The sequence below is a fragment of the Schistosoma mansoni genome, chromosome W (assembly GCF_000237925.1).
Source record: "Schistosoma mansoni strain Puerto Rico chromosome W, complete genome".
Lineage (NCBI taxonomy): Eukaryota > Metazoa > Platyhelminthes > Trematoda > Strigeidida > Schistosomatidae > Schistosoma > Schistosoma mansoni.
In genome coordinates, this window is record NC_031502.1 from 23,386,807 (window position 1) to 23,395,784 (window position 8,978).

General features: G+C 33.2%; 1 non-coding gene across 1 annotated transcript; it reads left to right on the forward strand.

The window, feature by feature from the left end:
• The first annotated feature begins 283 nt into the window (after positions 1–283).
• Positions 284–350, forward strand: Smp_tRNA_00924_Pseudo_TTG.1.1. Its single transcript has one exon. It is a non-coding gene (tRNA).
• Positions 351–8,978: the final 8,628 nt, after the last annotated feature.

An 8,978-nucleotide genomic window follows, 5' to 3' on the forward strand; every position in this document is an offset into this window, starting at 1 on the left:
TCCAAACAAGTGAAACTCATTGGACAATGTCCAGGCAAAAAACAATAATAAATCACGGCTCTAAAATCAGGAAAACACCGTTCAAAATAGAGGATTGAGGGATTACAATGCCTGCCATCCAGTGCTACGTACCCACTAATGACACCAATCAAGATGATAGAGATCAGTTTCGTAAGATTTCACAGGCCTTTATAAGGACAGACCAGGAAAACACTTGATCATCCAATGAGGAGCATAAACACAAAGGTGGAGACGGACAACATCGAGTATGGATGCATCATAGAGCCACATAGATTGGGAGAACGAAGTGAAAGACTGAGATATCTACCTACGATAGTTCAGCAGAATGGTCATATAGGGGAGCACTTTCCGCCAAAAATTTATACACAACAATACACTATGAGTGATAACGTACTGTGGGAAAGAACAAAGTAGCTTACTCTAAAGCGGAAATCAGTAGAAGACACTAAACGTGAAAATGACACACTTTACAAAAATCATTAAAGTGCATCACGAGCAAGTTTTGATTTGGAATAATCGAGGTAAAAGGAAAAGAGGAAAACCAAAGAACACATGGTACTGGAATGTGGAGACAGATGTCCAGTTCATGGATAGCAAAACTCGAAGACAGAAACTAGGACAGAGTTGCTAGTAGAATCCTGGTCAGATATGTAAGTGGGATTTAAGTTTTGTCACATGAACACGAAACTCGGCTGCTTGTTTACTCGTAACTTTACATCATAATATGCGCTCCTTCATAGTTTTAAATCGGGTAATACAGAGGTTAATGATCGAAACCATAATCAACGTTCTTGCAAGGTGACGAATTGCTGCTGTACTTCAGAGTATGATGAGATAATTACCTTCATGCCCTTCGGATTTCAAGAATGTTTGTAGCTTTCAGAGAAGGTCTATACCTATGTGTTTAAACCCAATTCAACTCTCAGTTTCGAACAGAACTAACAGTTAGGCAAATATTCTCATCTACAGCTGAAGATCACGAACTACCATGGATAATGCAAAAATTCAAGTTGAATGAATGCAAGTAGAGACTATCTTAGTATCAGAGTGAAATTCAATCTAATAACCACTTAGACGTTTAGGAATGTATTATTTCATAAGAATATTTAGTAATCTAAGTTATAAAATCATACAAATAATAAAAAAAACAATAACATATAGGCATGACCTGATTGTTTATAAACTTCAGTATTTGACTGTTTATCAGTGATTGCACTTTAAAAAGTCAAAAAAAAAATGTTTTTGCAAGACCGACATTACTAGTTATTATGTCTGATAACATTAATATTATTATAATGATTTATACACTTATGAACAAAAAATAATAATTAGATTAGAATGAATACCCTTATAATTTTTGGCATCACTAAAATCTGCTTAAGATAGGGGTTAGTCCGTTCAATGTTTTGTTAGTTAAACTAAAATATAATTAAAAATAAGCAAAAGAATAAAGGGTCTTTATCTAGATTGACTAGATATTCTTCTCTGAAACATAACTAAACCAAATATCAGCATGATTGTTAAAGCAAGTATATCTAGTTGACTTTAATTTATATCATGATGTTTCTAGTATTGTAGTTGTGTAGTTTAAGTATTCAAATTTTGCTGTATTGAAGAAGAATAAGAACCAGAGAAATATTTTAAATTGATTCAACTGGCTAGGCACTCATTCTTTTAATGATTGCTTACAAAGTTATCGTCAAGATTCATATTATTTAAAATCGGTTATATGGTGTGACGAATTTCAAACATGCTATCAGTGATATTCAAATGATAGTCAATTAGTAGCCATCTGATTAACGAATTATTTTCCAGACAACATTTTATCATTCATAATTTCTGGAAAGTAGTTGTTTTGTTTGTTGTTATACATATGTGTATGAAAAACTTTGTTCACGTTGTGTAGCCCACTTCAATCTGTGACATTTTCACAGATTAATAATTTCTTGAATGGTATAATGTGATCACCGCCTAATTCTTTTACTTTAGTTTCTTGCTGAAGCAGATATCTAGCTACTTACAAAATGTGTGAATCAATACTTTTGCCTTCGGTAACGAACACTTTTAGGGTAGCGTTGGATACAAGGTTGAGGTTGATGTATAGGTTTCTTTTCACTCATGTTATTTCTCTCTGACTGGTTCAAGGCTAGAGGTGTCACTCTCATTTCTCATAATCTAATTTATAAGACAATAACCACTAACATATTTAGCAATTATATAGCATTAATTTCCTCCACTCTGGTTGTCTATTTCTATAATGCGAAAAAGGATAAACCAAGCCTTCTTATTACAGTAATACTGATCGTTTTTAACGTTTAGGAGCTGTGATGAAAGAATATTATTTCGATCCAGCTGACGAGTCCCAAATAAGATGAATCACGTTTGCCGGAATCTATTACTAGCTATACCCCATTTATTCTGCATCAAAAATTATTTCGGTTAGAGGATAAGATGACTCAATCTGACGTAAAGACAATGTATTTATTTTCAAATATTAGTGCTTCAGTATGATAAATGGGGTATTGCTAAACATTTTCGATAAAATCCATACAATCAGCCTGATTTTACACTTATTTACTGATTTCGTCGTCGGAAAAAGCGATAATACTTTTTAAATCTTAGAAATTCTTCATGTTTTTTTGTGTCTTAGGTTCTATCATTAGAAGTTTTCGCGATGTTACTAATGTTAGAAGTTGAACTCGACTGATCCTGAGATTATTTTCCATTTGGTCATTAATGTTTATTCGGTTGATTGCCATTAATTGCAACCAGATGGTTAGAGTTCATCATTCTGTTTCTTAGCACATACACGTATTATGCTCACAAAGATAAGAAAAATATTTTGCATTTTCTGTGTCGTTCATAGAACGGAAAATTCATTTACCTAATGACAGTCCTTCAAAGAGTTCTAGAATCTCCATATTTAGCTAACAAATAATATACGTTTTTTTTCTAGATCTATGAGGTGTGGTCTCACAATGAATCTTTGCACCTAGCTGTTTTGATATTTTTAATAATCAAAGAATAGATGACGAAGAACATACATTATAAACCCTATCTTTCGAAAGGCACAAACTTCATATTGGTCAAGAATCTAATTAGTGCCAAAATTTCAGAATAGTCAAAATGTCTTTACATAATAGAATAGAATGTGATATAACAGTGTACAGCTTCCTCTGTTTAAGGTGAATGATAAATGATTATCTAAAAAGCCTGTAAACAATCGACAGCGAAATTCAGTTAGTATTGTTTGTTTGAATCTTCCCATTGATGCTTTTAGGACTGCAGCTGGTCAGTCTCTAATTGGCATATGTGCATACTGTGCGTATTGCCTCAGACAAACAATACTAACTGAATTTAAACTTCACCCCATTGCACAAGCAAGTGGCTATCAGGACTCAGTGGCCGAGTGGATAACGTGATGGCGTTTGAAGCGAAAGGTAGTGGGTTCGAGTCCCAGAGTGAACATCAACTATGAGATGCAGGTACATGCAGCTGACGAGTCCCAAGTAGGACGAAACGCGCGTCCTGCATTCCACTGCTAGCCACTATCCATCGTTGCCTAATCTACAGTGAAGTTCTAAATTCTCTACAAATATATTTAAATGCATTAAAAACTTTTTAATTTCCGTGAATTATGGTAATTTACTACCACTAAGCAGGAACCATCATTTTGTTTCATGAAACTTAAGATTAGAAAATTAGTTTAGTGACTAGATGACCATCACAAAGAAAATTGCTTTAACAGTGACTCTTCAAATTATTTTTGTCTGTAGCTAAAAGATCTACAGGACTTTTATGAACACTGATGATTACATTGGTTATAGAGAAGTCTCGAAATTGGTTTTACGATTGTGACCTCTTTGAACATCTCAAACCATCGGGTTCCGTTATACCAAGACTATATGGACTCCCAAAAGTTCATAAGAATAATGTCCTTTTACGTCCTATACTTGATATGAACAACTCTCTATATCACTCGATTGCTAAGTGGTTAGTTGACATTTTACAACCTGTTAAAAATCATATCAATAAATACAATTCTCTTGATTCCTTTGAATTTGTTAACTCAATTAGAAATATCAACATAATCGGTAAGAAAATGTTCTCATTAGATGTCATTTCGCTTTTTACAAATGTTCCTCTCACGGAAACTATTCGTTTTTTATGTGACTATATTGAAAACAATAATCTTGATATGTGTATCCCAATACATTATCTTAAAGAACTACCTCTACGATGTACGCTCAACGTGCAATTTAAATTTAATGATGTTTTCTATAGACAAACAGATGGAGTTGCAATGAGATCGCCATTGGGTCCTCTCCTGGCTGATTGTTTCATGGCCGATCTAGAAAATCCGGTACTTCGACCAATAATTGAGAGATTTCATTTATATAAGAGGTTTATGGATGATACTTTTATTATTTGTGAAGAAGACATGGACCTCAATGAAATCTTGAATATTTTCAATAATTGTCACCCGTCAATAAAATTGACCTTAGAAGCAGAAGCAAACCATGAATTTCATTTTCTTGATGTCCGTTTAAAAGAAATGGCTGATGGTTATTTACAGAGATCTATATATAGAAAAACTACATGGAATGGACAGTTCACGAATTCCCATAGTTGGGTCCCATTGAGTCGAAAGAAGAACTTAATTTGCTCTTTATCCACTAGGATCAAGCGAATCTGTTCCAATGACACAATAGATGAAGAACTACTTCATCGTCGACAGACCATCATCAAAAATGCTTATCCACACAGGTTCGTCGATAGCAACTTAACACCTAGACTTCATCAGGAAAAAGCTTCGATAGCATAGAAGAAAACTTTGTTTATGAATATGGAATTTAAAGGAGATACGGCTGCTGAAATCCTGAATATACGGATTTCAAAATCGTTGGATAAAACATTCTACACAGCTAAGCTTCGAATTGTTTTCTCTAGCCGGCCTAACATTCTGGGGTCCGTTAAGGATAAACTTTCGCTTTGGGCCACATCAGTGTGTATCTATAAATATACTTGCTCATGTGGGGAACGTTACATAGGCCACACAAAGCGATCACTTTCCAAACGCATCTCGGAACACTATCGGGCTTGGCTTTTAAAAGGAGAATGTAAAAAATTACTAGTTCGATACAGGAGCATTTAATTAACTGTGGACAAATCGCTCCAAAAGTCTCTTCTTATAAAGTAATCTATAGAGTCAAAGGTGCCGGATCGAAGGGGGGTCGAATCAATATTTTATGCACTGCTGAGGCATTGACAATCCACGAACTCAAGCCTGAACTTTGCGTGCAGAAACGATTTGACCAAACTCTCACCCTTCCTTGGACCTAATTTCTGTTTTTTTTTCTGCACTTTTATTTGGTTATTATCGATTTTTTTATTTTTTAAATTACTGTTTTGTATTTTTAACTCTAATCCCTTATTATTCATTTTATTACTATGACCTTTGTGTTTGTCGCTTTTCATCATATCTGTCAATTGGACTATTATCCGACCCATGAATTATTTTCTTCCTTACCCCTTGATTAGTACGTAACCTCTTTCCTATCCTCCTGTAGACATATATTTTCCATATAACCATATACATATGCGAATGTACAGCCTAAGTAAATGGTTTCGTCAAAAAGAAAATTTTCTTCGCTGAATTCTCTTTTTCTTATTCCATGACACTACGAGTTATTTTAATTAGTATTATGATTTATCACATGACTAAACTAAGTCAATAGTAAATAGAAAAATCAGACACAGACGAAAACTGATACAAAAACAGCAATTGTTTGTACAAGGTGAATATATAAATGATGATATTCTCATATTTTGTAAACAAGGCACTAATGACCCTGAGCCTTGCAGAAAAGTTTAATATTTAAATTAATTTAATTACGCTTAATTTATTCTCTTTTCTTAATAATATATGTATTTTGATAGATTAAAGACTTTTCGGTTTTGATTGTTCAGTGGGACTATATATTACACATACCAAGATGGAAGGATAGAAGTCTAAGGAAATCAGCTTAATAGTTGAAATACCCACTCACATATAATAAATCCGAAATTCGACCAACAGTTCAACGCAAACCAATATTGCGTGCACGTGTGTATACCCCTGGTATCCTGCTTAAATAACCTACTACTGAGCGATGGAAATGCTTAAAACATCCTGTGATTCAACTAGTTTAGTTCATAAACGTCAGTGGTGCTCAACAGAATCCAGGTACTTAATATACTTGAAAACTGTTTTGTGTTCTTTTTTCACCAATAACATTGAATAATGAACAACGATCGATGAAAAACATTCATTGTTTTTCATAACACATCAACTAAATTGCCTGTCATAAGGGTTTACGATTGTTAGTTTGATGTATATGAACTGTAGCGGTTTCTGAAACGGTGTACCCAATAATTAATATTTAGTTCTCTTTCAATTCATGTTATTTATTTCAGATAATGTTTATCAAAATAAATAACTTTTCAGTGTAGTACATAGTTATCAAATAATTCTGATACGAGCGGACATTGAAAAACATTCATCTTAGTTAATACTTTGATATGAAATGTTAGGATAAAATGAGTCCGTTGAAAATAAATAGTAAAAATTCACTTTAACTGTCTTTTAACAGTCTTGAGAAGTCAGCCTCGGAGATCAGATGAACAATCAATAATTCTTGAAGCACGTGACTTATTACCTAATTTGTACTTCAGATTTCTTAGTCAATACAATTTAGTGGCATGTGGTTTAGGAAAGTGATAAATCGGGTGGGTGTGGTTGTGATCCCTATCACATTTTCTTTCATTGATAACCGCAAAAATGAAAAGAGGAAACTAACAGCCTTATTTCATATTTTGTAACTGGTGAACAACATCAATTTATACACAATATTAAGATTAGGAGGTAATGAAATCGTATATTTCACCCTGTTTTAGAAACAAAAATCCAGGGTAACAAAGCAACAACAAACTAGAGTATAACGCTCGTCATAATGAAAAAAATCAGGTATTCTGCAAAACGCTATTCAAGAGTTACGAATAACAAAACAATTGATGACAAAAAGGAACGGATTAATCAATATGAAGCTCTTAATGATTAGGCTAAAATTAATAGATCAATAAGAAATTTGGACTGGGAAACAACTACAATTTCGAAGTGATTAAGAAAGTTTGATTATATTCCCCTTCTGTATAATATATAAATAGTAAACAAAACACTTGATAACAAATATCCCCCGAATGTAACTTAATTTTGGTGACTCTAGTATGTTTCTTATCCTAAAACATTAATCAAGAATTCAATTGCTTTTAGAACTGGATTTTACAAAATCTCATAGAGAACCTTTTCTCAGCCTTGTTCAGTTGTTTTTGCATGAACAAATAAATTTGTAAATTCAGTTAAAGTAGTAGTGTACCGTTAAAGCAACTAATTATGCTCACTGAAAGTTATTTTTTACTGTCTTGCTACGTATGATAATAAGACTGTATTCCTTTTCCATACTTTGATATTTAGTATTTACAGCTTTCGAAAATACAATAAATTAAGTATTTAGAGGTGGAATTGAATGAATATAATAACTTCATTTCTACTTTACACGTTAATAAGTAAACACTATTTATAGCTAATGAGCAAACATGTGGTGAAGTACACTAGTTTAGATAATTTGTCATAATAGTTTTGCCCTAAACTCAAGTCAACTAACAGAAACAAAGTATTCACTGATATTAGAGTAAAAATAAAGACTAATTCGTAAATATCTCAATGAATAGAAAATTGGATTTCTGACAATTCGTGGCTGAATGCAAGTCGTTCCTTCAGAGAATAAGTAAGTAACCAAATCCAATCAGCATGTAATCCAGTATTGAAGCATTTTAAACTTGTATACATTACTTGATCATGAGGTAATTTGGTTACTACTCCATTCAGAACACATGAAGAGGCGATAGTTTTCATTTTTTTAACAAGAAGAGTTACAGAATGAACTGTTTCCCAGCTTTTCAGCTATAGTCCTGACAAGCTCTTAATAATGAATTACTTAGTCAAGGTCTACACCTTTATTCTGAACATTCATTTCGGTTAGAAACTTGAGACAAATACCACCATCGTAATAGAATATTAGATTGATAGAAACACCGGCAACACAGAATACAAATCAAACATTTTTAATCGAAAGAGATGATAAAATAAGTGGAGAGGAAAAATCCATAGAGTTGTCAATTACAGCATGAATAGCGTAAATACAGCCCTGTTTACGTCATAGATTATTTACGACCTCTTATGTGTTGATATTACGGTCTGACCTATTTATCACCAAACAATATATAACATAACGTAAATAAATTCCTGACGCATTGTATTGTAGATACTGTGCTTGGACAACTGAGTGTCAGTATTTGAATCAAAAAAGGTAGCATTAAATAATCAGTATTAAAACCATCCTCGCAATCTATGGAATAAGAGGTCATGAAGTAGCTTCCCATTCTCAACAAATCGGTGTTATGATTCGTTAAGTAGATCTTATACACTTTCAGCAGTTTCATTGACATGGTTCAAACTAACCTTCTTATACGTCTGCTTTTTAAATAAACGAGACGACTTTTCTTAATACAGAAAATTGAGGACAATAACAACTTTTCTTTTGACGAACACAGAGCATATATGAATCATATTCCATCCTACACGCTTGAATGTCGTGTGCATGTGGGCAGAAACCTTGTGCATTTGTCCTGTTACACAGTGATCGAAATGCAACTGAATTCTCTTGAACAGCTATAAAAACACCTACCACGTCACTGTAATGTTTAATCAATAAACTGCCTACACAAATACCATGGAGAAAATTGTTATCAACTACGTCAAACGTTTGAAAAGATCATTGAAATCCAATACCTCTATTATGTATTGAATTGTTGAGAATAAAAAACAGGATTTTTTTGGAATATTACAAATGCTAATT